Raw genomic sequence first — 18,695 nt, 5'->3', positions numbered from 1 at the left:
CAACTTGAAGACAGGTGCCTTTCATGGCCAATCTAGAATGTTCTTTTTCTAATTCCATAACGCCACATAATGTAGTGGATTCTTGCTTCTTGTTTTGAGTACCCCATGGTCCTTCTGAAAAGAAAGTCACCATCTTTTCAGAGGTTATCATTCTAAGAACTCAGACCACGTGTTCAACTGGGTACCACATGGGAGGAGAAGTTCGATATTTCCCCCTTTAGGAGGGGAAACAAAGGACTGCACTACCAGAACGGGCTGGGGTGTGGGGAATGTGGTGTCTATCACATTCCCACCTCATCCTGATAAAGACAGGAACAAGTAAGGTTAAGAATACTTCGCTGTTCTTAGGCCACTTGAGACCTTAAAGTGGCATTGTACTGGGGACAGAGATGTCAATACACCATATATTCTATAAGTTCTACCTCGGTGGGCTGCGTCCATCCTGATCAGGCATCCTCTGGTCCATGAAAGACTCTCATGGTCCAGCAGAGTGCTGCAGAAAGCAAAGAACCCAACAAATCATAGATCATGTTGCGATACCCCACAACATTCAGATCTATCTCCAGCTATCTAAAGCAGTCTTGCTGGTGGATTAATATAGCTCAGATTTAGAGAACAAGGCTGATGATGTGCTGATGATGATGTCCTACAATAGTCCAATTCACGCTCGTTATTTTCTATTATCTGTCATCCATCATTTCCCAAGCATAAATCTTTTGGTACTGGTCAAGGTGCAGTACAGAAGGTGTGGATTCACTGAAGCTGCAAAACTGCACTCAGGCCGTTCAAACTGTAAAGTTGAATTTTCACTGGAACGAAGCAAAAGTGGAACTGAACAACCTTCTTAGCAATTGAGCAGCTCTTTTCAGTGACATATTGCTCACCTCCCTGATGTGATGAAGGGGGATGGTTAAGGTGCCCTAAACATTGTTTGCTTCAACCTTGAGATCTGTTTTGTCTTCCAAAGATCAAGTATAAGCCCGATTTGCTCATCCTTTCCTCAAAGGACAAATCCCTCGTCATAGGAATCAGCCTAGTGAATCTTCTCTTAATTGCTTGGTGCAACTATATTGGTCCTTAACTAAGGAGACCAAATTTGTAAATAATACTCTAGATGTGATCTCACCAATGTATTGTAAAGTTGTAGCAAAACCTGCTGACATGTTCTGTCCACCTTGCAGGGGGATGATAACTCATGGCTTGCCGATATAATTACTTGCTGTGTCTGCATGCTAACTGTGTGATTCACGTAGAAAAATATCCAAATCGTTACAAGGTAATGCAGTTTCTCAATTTAATATATTATATATTTCTACTATTGGAGCCAATAGTAGAAATGACAAGTCACATTTTTTACATGTAATACTTGATCTTCCAATTTTGTGCTCACTCACTTCAATCTCAATTTACAAGGTAATGCAGTTTCTCAATTTAATATATTATATATTTCTACTATTGGAGCCAATCTATACATTTCACATTTTTTACATGTAATACTTGATCTTCCAATTTTGTGCTCACTCACTTCAATCACCATACTGCTTAAAAACTCTAGTTCAGGTTTGATCTATTTTTGAACATAAAACTTTATTTCCTAATATTAAAAGTTAACTGTAGACAAATGGGGACACTTGATTGAAAAACCGATAAGCAAATGTGATGTAAAGTAACCTCACCATGCTTTGATTTATTGCATTTGAAGGTTAATGTTTATCTTACAAGTTGAGAGTGAAAAATTTGAATAACGCATGATCTATCCAAGCTTGTAACAGAGTCAGATTCTGGAGGAAGAGCTGTAAATCTCAAGAAACAAATAAGTTATTTGTTTGGTATTAGAGAACTAAAGAGTTACATCAAAGGTAAGATAATTTGTGTTCCCACTTGCATGCCACATTGTCAGAGAGAGTGTCAGTTCAAGTGGAATCTTGGTTAGAAGATTCTTTTGTTTGACTTGTCTGTGTATATTTTCTCAGAGAAGCAAACGGTTCAACTTTTTTTTTGTTTTATAAATATAAAACAGTGGGAGGAACAGAAACTTAGAAAGTAAGAGCAGGAGTAGGACATTCAGCCCATCAAGCCTACTCCTCCATTCAACATTATAATGGCTAATCCACTTAGTGCCATACTCCTCGTGGATCTTGACTCGAGGACTACTTGTTCTGAATTACTCTGGCTTGAAGCACGAGCATGGTTGAACTACATTCAGTTCCAGAGGTGAAGTCACATGACAAGTCAACCTCAATATTTAGTACATGCTTTCTTTGGTGTTTTGAACAAACAGTTGAGAAGCGAAGTGAAGGCCTTCTTGCCCTATCTCTCTCTCTCTCTCTCTTGTATATATATATGCACACACACACAACTTGCAAGCTTTGGGCCCTGATTGCTATGGTTGACTGTCTTACAATGTTCAGTATACCAGAGATTTTAAAGAATGGACTCAAGTCCACAGCTGTGTCTCAAAGAATAAACACCTCACTTACCTACACCTTCAATTTGGAACGAACACAGAGAATAATGACTGCAAGTCTGGCAGCATCTGAGGAGACAGGAACAGGATTAATGTTTCAATTCCAGTCTGACACTTCTTCATAACTCGATTAGTATTCTTGAAAGATGGAAATCTGTGAAACATAACTGGTGTGATGTACAGACCAGTTCTACCGATCATGGGACTCCACATCCACAATAATGTGGTCAACTCTTAACAGCCCTCTGAACTGATCTAGTAAGCCATTCAATTCAAAACTAACTAGGAATGAGCAATTATTCATTTCAGATATAGTGATTTTGTTCAATGAGGTCTGAATGAGGAGACCTAGCTTGGGATGACAACATTGTTGTCAACACAAAGACAAATGTAAACAAGTGTCAGACACCTGAGACAAGCAGACTGCAGGTTTCTTCACTAGCATCCTGTAACATTTCTATCTCCCCAGTGGCACTGCACCGTCACAGTACTACCCTGCCAGCTCTATGTTATAGTAGTATTAGTCACAAAGTTCCACAAGAGCAGAGAGCTGCTCTCTCATTAGAGAGAGACAGCTGTTGGTGAGTTTAACCTGAGGGTCACCACACCTCAGGTAAGGTCGAGAAGGTGGGACCTACCTTCATGGTGACCTCAGATGGCATGAGAATTGAATCTGCACTGTTTGCATCACTGCCTCACAAAACCAGAAATCCAGCCAACTAAATAACTAACTAACTCCTGCCGGCTCTATGATCTGCTCTTCAAAAAGGGTGAGGATTCAAATATCCAGAACAGCACCTCCCGTCTGGGCTCACTCTCTCCTATTGGCCAAGCATCCACATCATTTTGTGACAGTCACAACTATGTTGGCCTGGTCATGTAGCCAAAAGGTCAGACACTTACTTTACAAAGTCAATCTTTGATGGCGAGTTTGAATCTGAAATGTAAACTCATGACAGCCAAAGGAGGTGATACATGGTTTCCCTTATAAGTTTTGTTGTGGATTTCAAGTTTTAGAAGAAGCTTGAGAAGGATTGCAGAATCTGCCACCAACAAAAAAAAAGCGGCCTGCTCATAAAGCAAGTGCATATCTAAGGCAGAGACAAAATGCGAACAGTATAAGTCCCGAATCAGCAACTAGTCAACAACTTACACATCGGTGGCATCCTGTCCAGTTTTCAGAATAACCTTTCAGGTGCAGGTCTGTTTTCTGAGTAATCTATGTACTGGAACTGCACCAAACACTACAAATGTTGAACATGGCAATTTTCGCCTCAAAGAACAAATAGAGGAGATTAACTGGAGACTCACCTGTGCTCAAAGAGCAGATTGAGAAAGAGACTACTATTGGTTCGGGTGCATCTTATGCAATGTGTATTATTGTAGGTAAAAACATGTTTGCGATTAAACACTAGATTCCAGTACTCTATCTGTCCCCACTTGACTAAACGAATTCTGGCATCAATGACAGAAAACCAATACTTTTCAGTTCTGCCCTTCCAGTGGAATTTTATTCATGTAACAGGGCTCTTTTAAAGCTGACTGCACACTCCAGATTTTTTCATGATCTGCAGATTGGATTGTCTTCAGTTAGGATTTTATTACATGTTTGTGCGCCCTACTGCATTACTTGACCTCTCTGGATTTCTCCTTGCTTACATTGTTCACAAACAATTGAATGTAAAATACAAATACTAATGACATTCTGTTGGTATATCTGTTGGTAATTGTGTTTTAAAATGTTATACACTGGGTATGGGTATCACTGAATTTAGATTGTCTTTCATTGCCATTTAATGCATTGACTAGAAGCTTGATCCTTGATATAAACTCAGGTAAATGTTTTGATCTGGGCACCAATGGTGTAGGAAGTGATCTTGTGGGATATCCTGTTATTGACTCAAGTTAGTTATTCCTTGCAAGCTCTTCACCAATTTTGAACCAGATGGACAAAAATTCATACAGGAAACTGTACAAAATGTATGCTGTCTATATTCTTAGATTTTTCTAGATAATGCTCCCTTTAGAAGTGTTATGCATGGGCAGCTGTCAAAGCACACTTCATTGTCTTTTTGGGGAACTTCATGATGTTTATTCTGTAAGAGGCGAATTGCGGAGTACCTTTTAGGCTGATGTACAGCCACAGTCATGCATGTGTCCAGCTTAGCAGCAGACTTAGGGCTCAATAGTTAGACAAGCTATTTGAAGATTGAGCATTTAGTTAGTAAAGTGTGAACTCAATTGTGAGCTGCTTTGTTTTAAGTTTGGATTTTTTGAGGGAGTCCAACTTCTTACCAGACCTATAAATCATTGGCTGTCAACAGAAACTCAAACCAAAATTTCATGAAGCCCGAGGGCCAGAACTGAGGTCTTTTGCATGTATGGATGGTCTTATACCTGAATGTAGGTGCTAACTTTTGGAATTCATGCCATATTCCGACAGAACACTGGCCATTCTGAAAGAAGATCATACGTAGCAGTGGGAGGAGAAAAAGGACGACAGCTATTTTCACAGAAATTCTAAAATGTATGTGAGAATTTTATTGAACTTCAAATAAATTTGTAGTAATTAAATAATAATTTATCTGCATGGTCTTTTCAAATAGGAAGTGGTTGAGTTCATAGGTTTACAGTGCTAACAAGATTTGTCTGAAAATATCAGTTTCAACTGGAGATTGTTGTTTATTTTAAATTTCAGCAGCCTCAGGCAGAGAAATGTTTTGAATCACACTTTGTTTCTTTCCAGAAAGCCCTTATCATGGAGTTCGCCCCAGGCATTTTCACACATGTTCTTACAATGGAAAGTGAGAAGGAGCATTGGGAACAGGTAATAAGACACACACTGGAAAAGACTTTTTCCAGAAGAAGACTCTAATATAGAAGAAGGAGGCCACTTTAGAGGCAGAGTTGCCAGACTCTACATGCTTTTCATTCAATTATGCCCCAGTAATGGACAACTCAAGGAAGCAAGCCTATGAAATTTTGTTCTGATTTTCACTGGTGGCAATATAATGGAATTTCAGGACTTCAAAAACATTCCCTCTGGCATACCCGGTTTCTAAGGCACTAATACAGATGTTGTATACTTACTCTGAAGATATAAGATTAGACAGATTTTGGTATCAGACTCTAATTTGATCCATGTGCCCTTTTTGCTCTGTGTTAGTCCTAGTAATGATCTCTTAATTCTTCTTAAATGAATATACATTCAGCTACACAAAAGACTCATAGAAAATCAGATCGTGTATGAGGTGTCTTGATAGATTCTCCATCTCAATCTTTATTGGTGTAGTCTAGGCTAGTGATACTATGTCAGAAAAAATGCCCACATCATGCCCAAGGCAAAGGGGCTCAATCCTGATGAACATTAAATAGTTTTATGAAATATTACTTATATTTATTCATTCAAAGGATGTGGGTGTCACTGGCAAGGCATTTATTACCCATCCCTAATTGCCAAGAGGGAGGTAAAGTGTCAATCACACTACTTTTGGACTGGAGTCACATGTAGGCCAGACCAGGCAAAGAAGGTGATTTCCTTCTCTAAAGGACATTAGTGAACCAGATGGGTTTTTCCTGACAATCAATAATGGTGTTATAGTCATCATTAGACATCATTAATTCCAGATGTTTATTAAATTTAAATTCAACTATCCGCCATGGTAGGATTCAAACCCAGGACCACAGGATTAATAGTCTAGTGATAATAACACTAGACCATCATCTCAGTAACTGGTTATAACATTTCAGAGATACATTATTTTCCCTTGTTAAATGTCAGTCTCAATTTAAGGTTAAGTACATATTACTGCATTGGTTACACATGGTTAGCATTCAGAATAATCACTGAAACTCTCCTGGAGACTGCAAACCACATGGAAAACTAGTTGGATACCTGCTGACTCCTTGCAGGAAAGTTCTTTTGTATCCTGATCAGAGGCCTTAGCTTGTGCTGCCTTTTTCATCATCTCCTCCCAATCTTTCCTCTGATTACTATAGTGTTTGGACAACTGTTTCAAATTGTAATAGCCTTAACAGTAATCCATCTGTCCCCAAGTTTCTGACTGATGACTTAACTGGGTTGAAGGTCTGCTGCTTAAGGGGGATATATTCAGATCGAGTTCTTCACCACTCTGAAAGCTTGGTTGATCTTCAATCCCCACATGATCTTTGCTGAGGTAATCCTCTGATATTGATGTCTTTTTTGAAAATGTGTGTCCTGAAGACAGTCGTTAATTTCCCCGGAACACGGCAGAGAAGGTAGCCATATTTCCGAAAGAATCTTCTCTCATTGCTGATACATACGTGATCCTCCCATGCTTAACTGTATTCCTTTGGATCATATCATCGTATCATAGACAATAAAGCTGACTGAGTATTTTAGTGCTGTTTGATCTCACCAACTGAATTGGCAACATCAAAAGGTTTACAACTAACTCTTGTGGTCATGGTGTCAACAATATCCAATTATCAGACTTTGAAGATCCTTCTCTGGTTGGAAAACAAATAAATAATTCTTCTGACCCTATGGAGTCATGAGTGCCTTCTGATCTCTTAATGGCAAAATATTGTCATTTACCAACATAGTTAATGTCAAACAATGTAGCTTTTTTTCCTCTAGGTTCTGTGAACATTCTTCTGAGACCTATGAAGTCATCTTCTTATTGAATGAAATGATACTGATCACTGGTATTTGGCATCTGAGCTGGTTGAGGCTCTTCGGCATATTGTGGAATTTTAAGAGAAGGTCGAATTGCCTACCCCAGCTCATGGAGCATATTTTTTATGTCCATAAATGGACATTTTTGACTCTCACGTTTTTTTGGAGAAATCCCAATTTCTTACAAAAATTGCGTTGCTAAATATTACTTCAGCTTAATAAATTTGTCCTTCAACTAATTGAGAATTATAGTCTTGGTCAAATTTTGTACTTTTTCCATGATTACACTAAATCTAATGAATTATGTTCATTTACACCAAAATGCTCTCTCACTGATCCCCTTTCCACTTGCCCACCGTATTCCTCTGAAACTGCCCCTTCGCTGTTTGAGAATAAGATTCAAGACACACATACTGCCTCAGAGTTATGTTCAACTAATCAACTAATGTTTACATTCCTCGAAAGATCACAGCATGATTAGAAAATTAACTCCTATGAAGAATTCAGATTGTTAAGTAAAGATCAAATGAGAGTCTCCGTTACTTTTAAAATCAAAACTTTTTCTCAGCTGACTTTACGCAAACATGCTAATAACTAAATTAGTTCAGTATATGAGGGAGAAAGAAATAGGAAATTAGGCTGATTCAGGATGGGAGGACGTAAACAGTATAAACACCAACAGAGACAAGTTGATTCAGTTGATTAATCAGTTGCTGCAAACTCTTTGTAATTCTCTGTGATAGAAACTCAATTCACATCGGAATCATTGAGTGGCTATCTGGAGTAGGAATCATACCTTATGTTTCAATTCCTCATACTAAGAATTTCAAATTTCAAGCTCCTACAGCTAAGCTGATGGATAGCCAACAATTCGTTCTTAAAAAGTATTCAAAACTGTGGCCTAAATAGACTCTGCATGAACTTTCCCATTGAGTAATAACAACAACTGCAGTGTGGACAAAGAGCGATAACTAGATAAGGAGTTACCAAGCACCAGCAGAATTCTTAGTGACATCAACCGAGAGGAACAAAATCAAAGTTGAAAAAATACTAAGCCATTCTGCATCTCTCCTGCACACGTGCAGAATAATAATTAAAATCTTAGGTCCAACTAACGAGATAAAATTAGCAAAATCATTTAAATTACACTTCATAAACTCTTGGCAGCTCTTAGTAACTTTATTTCTCATGTCAATAATTCAGCGAGTATTGTTGCCATTTTATTAGCTCCTTTATACTCAATGAAGCTGCGGTCTGCTGCACATTAATATCAGATCGATGATTGTTAGCAGTTATCACCAGCAGTAGCACGCTTTCCATACCAACCTCTGTCAGATGTATAAAGCTCACAACCATTGCTATCCAATGACAAAAATAACTGTGCAAGCTCCATGTAAAATAATTCTTTAATGCAGGAAATGCATAAGATTGTCCTGTTAAAATGCCACATTTATGCTTCACAGTCCTGGAGGTGTGAGTGCCAAAACACTTGCCATTTAAAAGCTAAATCGGTGACAATACACTTGACAAACTGCATTGAGAGCACAACTCCAATTCTAAATGCTACATCTATTTAAGATGCTGACAAACCCAATAACAAACAGTAGAAATCATTCTTCCATGTCAAGAGAAGTTATTATGCCTGTCATGCAGCAATTACACCAACTTCTTATTTATATGATGCATGCAACTTTGCTGATTTAATTTTTAGCTAAAAGCAGTGAATGAAATAAAACTGAAACTGCTTTATACGTTATCTTCAACTACTAGATAAGGCAATCTTGTGAACCATAATTCAATCACAGCAAAACCTAAGAGGAAATAAACACAATGAAAATCCACAGCATGAACACAAATCAATAGTTACTAAACCAAAACGTAAATCGTGTCATGCAGAGTGGCTGATCTCCCCGGGAGCTTTTCTGGATGAAAAGCTGCGTTATCATTAGCTTACTGTATCTCAAGTTAGAATGCATCATTTTCTGTTCTCTAACACCCAATGAAGAAATAACTAATAACAGAATGTTCACTCTAACATTACACAGAAATAAATCTAAATGAGTTATGCAAAACCATAGCTCTTCTGGTTTACCTTGGAGAGCGACACTGCTGTCCATTCTGCCAGTTCTATTTTATGATCTACACTGCAACAGACAAAAATACACTGCCATCCTTTGTTCTTACAAATCACTTGATTATTGATCACCGCTTATTCCAGTTCATTGATTGTACCCCTCTCCATAACACTGTTACTGCTGTTTCAGCAATTGCAATGACATTTCCAGAGCTGTAAGATTTCACATATCATCGCTCTCCTATGTGATCTCAAGCCTGCTTTTATGATGAATAAACCTTCATAAATTAAACACGTGATCTAATGTAAGCCTAATAAGTAAAATCACCAGACTATAATATCAGTACATTTTATGAGCATTATTTATTGTTGGATTATAAAGGATAATTTTTACGTGCTAGATTAACAGACTGCCCATTTTCAAGACCTCTTACTTCAACAGGAATTTTGAATGACTGTTTCATTCTCCAGCATGTTTCTTGAACTTTCTTAAACATTCTTAAACACCTACTATGCTCTTTGACACTGACAACTTGTAAAATAGTTGCATCAACTCATACGATGTGCTCAACATCACAGCTCGAAAATCTGCTTATTGCTCTATACCAGCACAAAAATAAATTTGGTTCCACAAATTAATGCTTTCTCATTGCAAAAAAGAAACTGCATTGGCAGCACAGTGAGGTTATATTATAATAACTTTTATTTATATAGTGTATTTTATATTGAAAAGCAGTCCAAGATGCTTCGCAATGCCATAATCTGATGAAAACAGACAACTAGTCAATGCCACTCATCAGCTTGGTCAAAGTATATTTTTGTCTTAAAGGACAAGAGGATGCTGGTAGGATAAAGAAGTTTAGGGAGTAAAAGGCATCCTGGCAGGTGAAGAAATTGATATGAATAGTGGGAAGGTGGGTCAGAGGAACTGAGGGCGAGTTTGAGCAACAGTAGTTTCAGATTAATGAAGCATGTCGAAAGATTGTAGGACTGAAAGATATATTAAAGATATGGAGTATATAAACCTATTAAGGGAATAAGCACAAGGGTGAACATTTTAAATTAAGATCACCATGCGACTAAAAGCCAAAATAGGTCACAAAGCATAGAAGTGATGGATAAATAGAAGCAGGAATGATAGAGTATAGGCAGCAGAGTTTTGCACGAGTTAAAATTTGTGAAGGGTAGATGATGGCAAGAAGGTCATTAAAGCATTGGAACCGTACAAACAATAATATTAGATCGAAACATTAACTTTGTTTCTCTCTCCACAGATGCTGCCAGGCCCGCTGAGCTTCTCGAATGCTTTCTGCTTTTATTTCAGATCTCCAGCAACAGTAACAGAAGTTGAGATGAGAAATCAGGATAAATTTGGATAAATCAGCAAAGTTACTTTCGAAAAGTAATCAGTGCATTGTGACTACACTCACAAATTAATCTGATTCCTGCCTATCTCCTGCCCTGACATGGCAATTTTGAATAACTACTGCTAGCAGTGCTGATCTGACCCAATTCCTGCTGACAACTCATATGCTGAAATGAATGACCATGCAGCTAATAAGTCATCCACACTTAATATGGAGAGGATAATAACACATGCACTTTTTCAGAATATTATCATATCAAAACATCTAAGTGTGGGTGTCATACAATGAAGTTCTTCTGAAATGAAGTGACTAATTTGCAAGACATTAGACCAAATTAGAAAGAAATGGGGCACTGGAGATATTTGAATCCACTTATTGGCTCAAGGCTACAACATTCCCACTGCACAGCAGTTACATGGGGATGCTTCAAAGTCAAGCAAGGTTGGCACTTTAGGAAAACAGGGCTCTAAGTTAAATATAATGCCTGATGACAACATAGGTCCTGCAACTTTGTTTTAAAGACTAATTGGCAAAAAGGTCCTCTGATATTAAACCAAGAAGTTGAGTATTTCATACTTCTTGAATACTAAAGGAAAATAATTTTGACAACTATGTCACAAATGCTTTAACGGAAGACAGTCTACAGAAGGTGCTGAGGGAACCAACAAGGAAAAATATGCCTGACCTCATCCTCACCATTTTCCTTGCAGCAGATGCATCTGTCCATGACAGTACTGGTAAGAGTCCCATTAAGCATAAAACTCAATTGTGTTGTGTGGCACTATTACCTTGATAAATGACTTCAAACAGATCTGGAAATTCAAGAATGGGCATCCATGATGCGCTGTAGGCCATCGGTAGCAACAGAATTGTACTCAGACAGAATTTACAAACTGCTGGCTTGGCATATTCTCCACTCTACTATTACTATCAAGTGAGGAATCAACCACAGGGATCAATGAGGCATGCAGGGGACCAGGCCAGGAGCAGCACCATGAATACCTAAAACTAAGAGTCAATCTGGTGGTGTTACCAAACAGAACTTGCTTGCCAAACAGTATATGCAGCAAAAGATAGACGAGGTTAAACAATTCCACAAAACAATGGATCAGGTCTAGGTTCTGCAGTGCTCCCAGATATAGTCATGAATCATGACTGACAATTACACAACTCACTGGAGGAGCAGGATTTACAAATGTTGCTGTCTTCAGTGATGGGGGAGCCCAACACATTCGTGCAATAGACAAAACTGAAGAATTTGCAACAACCTTCAGTCAGAAGTGCTGAGTAGACAATTCTTCTTGATGCCCTCTTGTGTCCCCCAGCACCACAGATGACAGTCTACAACCAATTTGATTCACTCCATGTGACATCAAGAAATGGTTAGAGACGCTTGATACCTCAAAAGGTTATGGGCCTTGACAACATTCCAGCAAAACTACTGAAGATGTGTACTCCAGAAAGGCCGCAGTCAAGCTGTTGTAACGCAGATACAAGACGGGTATCTGACTGCTTGCATTCCACTAGGATGACTCAGCCTCTCACCTAATGTTAGCTTTGTTTCAAACATGAACAAAAGTGCTGAATTCCAAAAGTGAGATGCGAATGATTGCCCTTGGCATCAAGGGCACATTTGGCACAGTGTCATATTACAGAGTCCTCGCACACCTTGAATCAAAAGGAATCAGGAGGAGAAGCTCTATGCTGTTTGGAATCACACCTGGCACGAAGGAAGTCAGCTGCGGTCACCTCAGGCTCCAGCATATATCGACAGGAGTTCTTCAAGGTCAAAAATAGAAATTGTTTGAAAAACACAGCAGGTCTGGCAGCATCTGTGAAGAGAAATTAAAGTTAACATTTCCGGTCCAGTGACACTTCCTCATAACTGACTGTAACAAGGAAGTGGTTAGTATGTACGCGAGAGAAGGGTTGGGGGAGGAGGAAGGAGTAAATGATAGACGGAGCCCAGAGTGAGAAAAACAGTTTGGCAAACAAAGGAATACGTAAACGCCAGTCTGAGAGAATGAATAGCTGCTAATGGGGACCATTAATAGCTGACAATGGGTTGTTTGTGGTAGTAGCCTGTGATGACCAGGCCTAGTATGTGGGGTTTGGTGTAAGGACTTGGGAGAAAGTGCTCAGCCTGTAAAATTATTGAACTCCATACGGAGTCCACAAGGCTGTAGGGTTTCCAGGTGGAAAATGAGATGTAATCCTTCCAGCTTGCACTGAGCTTTGTTGTAGTGCTCCAGCATGCACAAGACAGGGATGTCAGCCAGGTGTGTTGAAATAGCAGGTAACGAGAAGCTCGGGGTTAGTTTTGCGGACAGAATGTAGGTGTTCTGCTGTTCGGAGGAAGGATTACTCAATCAGAACTGTTAACTCTGATTTCTTTCCACAGATTCTACCTGACCTACTGAGCTTTTCCAGCAATTTCTGTTTTTGTTTTGCAAAGAGGTCGCTCAGTCTGTGCTTCATCTCCCAATGTAGAGGAGACCACATTGTGAGCAGCAAATACAGTAGACTAGATTGAATGAAGTGCAGGTAAATCACTGCTTCATCTGGGAGGAGTGTTTGGGGCCTTTTATAGTGAGAAGGGAGGAAGTTACAGGCAGGTGTAACACCTTCTGCGATTGCAGGGGAAGGTTCAGTGAGAGTGTGGGTATGTGTTGGGAGTGGATGAGAAGTGGACCGAGGTTTCCCAGAGAGAACAGTCCCTGTAGAAGGTTGACAAAAGAGAAATATGTGCCTGGTGGTGGTATCCCATTGGCGGTGATAGAAACAACAGCTAATGATGCTTTGGATGTGGGTACTAGTGTGATGGTAGATGATGATAAGGATCCTATTGCTGTTATGGGAGGGAAGAGGAGGTGAGTGCCGAAGTGGGGGAGATGGGGTCGGACATGGATGACCTTTACCCATTCCTTTGTCTATCCAACTGGTTTTCTCTGTCTCTGGGCTCCAACTCCATCTATTGTTTAGTCCTTCCCCCTCCCCCCAAGCCTTCTTTAGCATACATACCAACATTTTCCTCGCTACAATTGGTTCTGAAGAAAGGTCACTGAACCCGAAACATTAACTCCATTTTTTCTCGATAGATGTTGCCAGACCTGCTGCATTTTTCCTTCAATTTCAAGGTTTTTTTGGTTTCTGATTTTCTGCATCTGCAGTTCTTTGGATTTTTGGAATTCTTCAAGGTCGTGGTCTTGAACCATCTTCAGCTACTTCATCCAAGACTCCATCATAAGGTAAGAAATGGAGATATTCACCAACGACTGCATAATGTTTGGGATTCCTCAAACACTGAACCAGTCCATGACCAAATTCAACAAGACCTGGCTAATATCCAGGTTTGGACTGATAAGCTATATAAATACTGCAGGACCATCGACCAGCTATATAAATACTACAGGTCAGAGGTTAGGAATCCTGCACCGAATAATTCATCTCTTAACTTCTTAAAGTACATCCATCATCTAGAAGGCACAAGTCAGGAGTGTGATGGAATACTCCCACTTGCCTGGATGAGTGGAACTTGAACAACACTGGAGGCATCTGGAACCATTCAGGGCAAAGTAATCCACTTATTTGGCACTATATCCTCAAACATTCATTGCATCCACCCCCAATTCTCATAAGCAGCAGTATGCAATATGTATAAGATGCACTGCAGAAACTCATACATTCCTTAAACAGCACCGAAAGATCAAGGGAACAGGGACATGAGAAAACTAACAGCTGCAGATACTCCAAGTCATCCCAGCATCCGAACATGGAATTGCTATTGCTGTTTCTTTAACGTCATTCGGTAAAAATCCTGGAAACATTTCTTTTCAGAAATGTGGGTGCCCACACATGGAGGGACTTCAGCAGTTCACCAAAGCAACACACCACCAACTTCTCCATGGCAATTACAGATGGCCAACAAATCCCACCTACCTGCCAGTTCCCATATTCCATGAATTAATTGAAAAAAACACTCGTTCTTACTAACCCTTTCAAAGTGTTTTTTTTTTCAAAAAGCTTTAATGCAGTACTTATCATCATAGTTTTATTTTCTCAAAAAAAGAGAAGAACATTATGTGGTAATAATGTGTATATATTTATTTAGGTCCAAAGAAAAACAACAAGCATTAAAAACATTAGATTAAGTACACGAAAAGATGGAGCTACTATTTAGGACCACAGCCTGTAGCCATTCCTTTCTGCTCCCAATTGCCCAAATTAATAATTTATTGGAGGCATCATGAGTTTATGCACACCTCTTTCATCAGTACAAGATGGAAGCCAAACACACCATAGCATTATTCAAAGAAATGACAGATCAACAACCTTTCATCCTGAACATGTTGATTGGTTTTCATTTCAGTTCATTTATTGGGATTTAATTGTGCTAAAAGTGCACTGTCGAAATGCTCTTAAGTAACAGAAAGTTACTGCTCTTCAAAACAATTTATTTGTGAAATATTTACATCTTTTCAGAGGAGCACTGGAAAACTCTACATGTGTCCATTTAAGAGCTCACAAAAAATTTTTGATTGACACTGGGTAATAAAAGTGAATGTGGTACCTGCCACAGGCATCCATCATGTGGCTTCAGTTGTACATTTTTGAAAAAGGAATTATAAATTTAAAAAAATAGTACCTTCAAAGTTTAAATGTATTAAAAATAAGTCTGCACAGAATGTACAAATATAAATTTCAGTGCAGCATTAAGTGCAGTACAGAGTTAGGATAAGGTTATATTTTTATTGTTCAATGATAATTTGTTTATTAAGAAATCGTCATGGCTGCATCAGCCAAATTGTGATGCTGATAACGTAATCATAATTCATGACATAATAATAATTAAAATATAAATAGATAATAAAATCATTGCACAAATACACTAATCTAATGATACACATTATAAAGTAGGTCTCCTTAATTTACAAATTAGAAATAAAATGTCTGCTGCATTCTGTTTTTGTGTTAAGGTCCACAGATCATATGTTGTAAGATGGATTTAATTCACATCTCAATGTGTTACACATTAGGTGGTATCAATGTTACTCCGAGTGTTGGAATCTGAAAATCTGGCTTTTTGAAAAACAAAAATTTCTAAAACTGGTCATGAATTTAATTTCAATACATACAAGAACTATTAGAAGCAGGAATAGGCCTCTTGGCTTACTCAAGCCTGTTCTGCCATTTAATCAAATCATGGCTGATCACACAGTATAGGAAAGAATCACTACTCACTTAACTGGTGAAAATGAGCTGGAAATACAGCCAAATACAGCCAGTTCATTCTGAGTCAATCAGTCAAAAGTATCAAGATTTATGGAAAAAAATAATCTTTATCAGAAAGTCAAGGGAGCAGCTGCCCTGTCAATAAATGATTGTTTTAACATTAAAGAAGCTGTGTACATTTTAAATTAAGATTTCCTGTGTGGGGTCTGGAGAGACAGGGGTCTTCCATAGGATTTCACAAGGAAAATAGAGGTATTTCTTTTCTCAAATCCATACCGCTCACTTCCCATTGTCCTGAGTGTTCCAAGTTCCTGCAAAGAAACGTTGTGATCAACTGATGGCCTATTACCTGCTTAATGTCCATCCCTCCCACCAACATCCCTCCTCTTGTGTATAAACTTAACCAATGGTATGTTAATGAGACATAATTGATAAACCATTGTGGATCAGCAATTGTTGCTCCTGGATGGGCTAAGTGCCCACTCTCTAATTCATTCTCTAGCCCAGGGATTAAAATTAATCTCAAACACAAACAGAAATTGTCAGGAAAATGTCAACAGGTCTGGTAGCATCTGTGGAGAGAACTCAGAGTTTATATCTCCACAGCATCTCCCAGATGCGACCAGACCTGCTGGCTTTTACAGCGTTCTTTTGTTTTTTTAAATTAAAATTCTCCTCTCATTTACTTCTGGTTTGGTACTTCAGTCATACTTTTACTGATTGTGGTGATGTTCCATCACATAGTATGTAATAATAAGGTTATTCCCTGCCATATCACATGATTCCCAAACCGTGAAGCAGAATTTCACTGGCCTGACAATTGTTTTGCGAGCACTGGTAGGAATTTCACATGAGAACATTGCAGGATCCCCATCATTGCACACTCTGAAGGTATTGCCTGGGAAATTGAATTTTCCACTGGACAAGTCCTTCACAACGGAATCCTCCAAATGTCTACATAAAATTGGGAGACTTCGGAGGGTTCCAATGAAACTAAGTAAATAGTTACTCAGGAAATGTGAAGTGACTAAATACATAGTCTAACTCCGATGTAACTCCTAAACAGACATCATATTTGCCAACCCACAACCACCAAACCCATCACAGACCCAGACCCAGAACCTAACCCGACACCTTCCAGTGATGAGACCACCCTCCACTACCATGGGACCCAATAATCCTGTGGAGCCAAACCTTCTGCCCAGACACAAATCCATGTCAGCTATATACAAAACCTACTGAAATTCAAGTGACAAGATTTTTGACACAAAAGAGGGGTAACTGTTGTTGTAAAGACACAAAAGATTTCTTGCTTAAGGGAGAAGCAGCCCTGAGAAAAGCAGGATGATAGGATGAGTGTTTTAACAAAGGGTCACCAGACCTAAACCGTTAACTTGTTTTTTTCCCTCAATAGATGCTGCCAGAGCTGCTGAGTTTACCCAGCATTCTTTGTTTTTGCTTGTGGTAGTGTTAAGGTTAGGGATTTTCTGTTTGAAGCCAAGCAGAATGTTTGTAAAAGATGGTTTGTAAGGAAGACAACAGGACGAACGTGACTTCGAGACTTGAGTAAGAAGTAGTCTTTAGGATAGGCTTTGTTGATTCTGAATCACTCAGCCTGAGTATAAAAATTTTTTAAGGTCATAAAAAGATCTTATGTGGTGGCAGGAAGAAGTGAGAATGCTGGAAGCTGGGTACGCCTTGAGACTTAATCTCATATTGTCATCCATCTCCCAAAAGCATGGCACAATGTATTATGCAGCATATTTCAATTCGAGTTAATGAGTTAATAGAAAGTACCAGGCAGGGAAGAAGCTGTAGAGCACGGAAGCCATGGTTTACGAAGGAAGTGGAATCTCTGGTCAGGAGGAAGAAGGCTTTTGTTCGGATGAGATGTGAAGGTTCAGTTAGGGCGCTTGAGGGTTACAAAGTAGCCAGGAAAGACCGAAAGAGAGAGCTCAGAAGAGCCAGGAGGAAACATGAGAAGTTGTTGGTGGATAGAATCAGGGTAAACTCTAAGGCTTTCTATAGGTATTTAAGGAATAAAAGAATGACGAGAGTAAGATTAGGGCCAATCAAAGATACTAGTGGGAAGTTGTGTGTGGACCAGAGATTCCACTTCCTTCGTAAACCATGGCTCCCGTGCTCTACAGCTTCCTCTCTGCCTGACAGGTACATACTTATCTAGGACACACAGGAGCTTTTCCTTGAATAAGCTCCACATTTCTAATGTGCCCATCCCCTGCAGTTTCCTTCCCCATTCTATACTTCTTAAATCTTGCTTAATCGCCTTTCCCCCAGCTGTAACTCTTACCCAGTGGTATACACCTATCCATTTCTATCACTGAAGTAAACATAACAGAATTGTGATCGCTATCACCAAAGTGCTCACCTACTTCCAAGTCTAACACCTGGCCGGGCTCATTACTCAGTACCAAATCTAATGTGGCTTCGTCCCTTGTTGGCCTGTGTACATACTGTCAGGAAGCCCTCCTGCACACACTGGACAAAAACTGACCCACCTATTGTACCTGTACTATAGTGTTCCCAGTCAATATTTGGAAAGTTGAAGTCCCCCATGACAACTACCCTGTCTCTCTCACTCCTATCGAGAATCATCTTTGCTATCCTTTCCTCTACATCTCTGTAACTATTCGGAAGCCTATAGAAAACTCTTAACAGGGTGACCTCTCCTTTCCGGTTTCTAACCTCAGCCCATACTACCTCAGTTGACAAGTCCCCAAACATCCTTTGTGCAACTGTAATACTGTCCTTGACCAACAATGCCACCCCCCCACTCCAGCACCCCCCTCCCCCCCACCCTTTACCATCTTCTCTGTTCTTACTGAAACATCTAAATCCTGGAACCTGCAAACAACCATTCCTGTCCCTGCTCTA

At 39.3% G+C, this 18,695-nt stretch overlaps 1 protein-coding gene across 3 annotated transcripts in view; it reads right to left on the bottom strand.

The window, feature by feature from the left end:
* LOC122549745 (zinc finger protein 385D-like) overlaps positions 1–18,695 on the bottom strand; it is a 1,019,967-nt gene that overhangs the window by 831,852 nt on the left and 169,420 nt on the right. The gene's annotated exons all lie outside the window — the stretch shown is intronic.

The sequence above is a fragment of the Chiloscyllium plagiosum genome, chromosome 5 (assembly GCF_004010195.1).
Source record: "Chiloscyllium plagiosum isolate BGI_BamShark_2017 chromosome 5, ASM401019v2, whole genome shotgun sequence".
In the NCBI taxonomy this organism is placed as follows: Eukaryota; Metazoa; Chordata; class Chondrichthyes; order Orectolobiformes; family Hemiscylliidae; genus Chiloscyllium; species Chiloscyllium plagiosum.
Note: the sequence above shows the minus strand (reverse complement) of the source record. Positions and strands in the feature narration are given on the sequence as shown.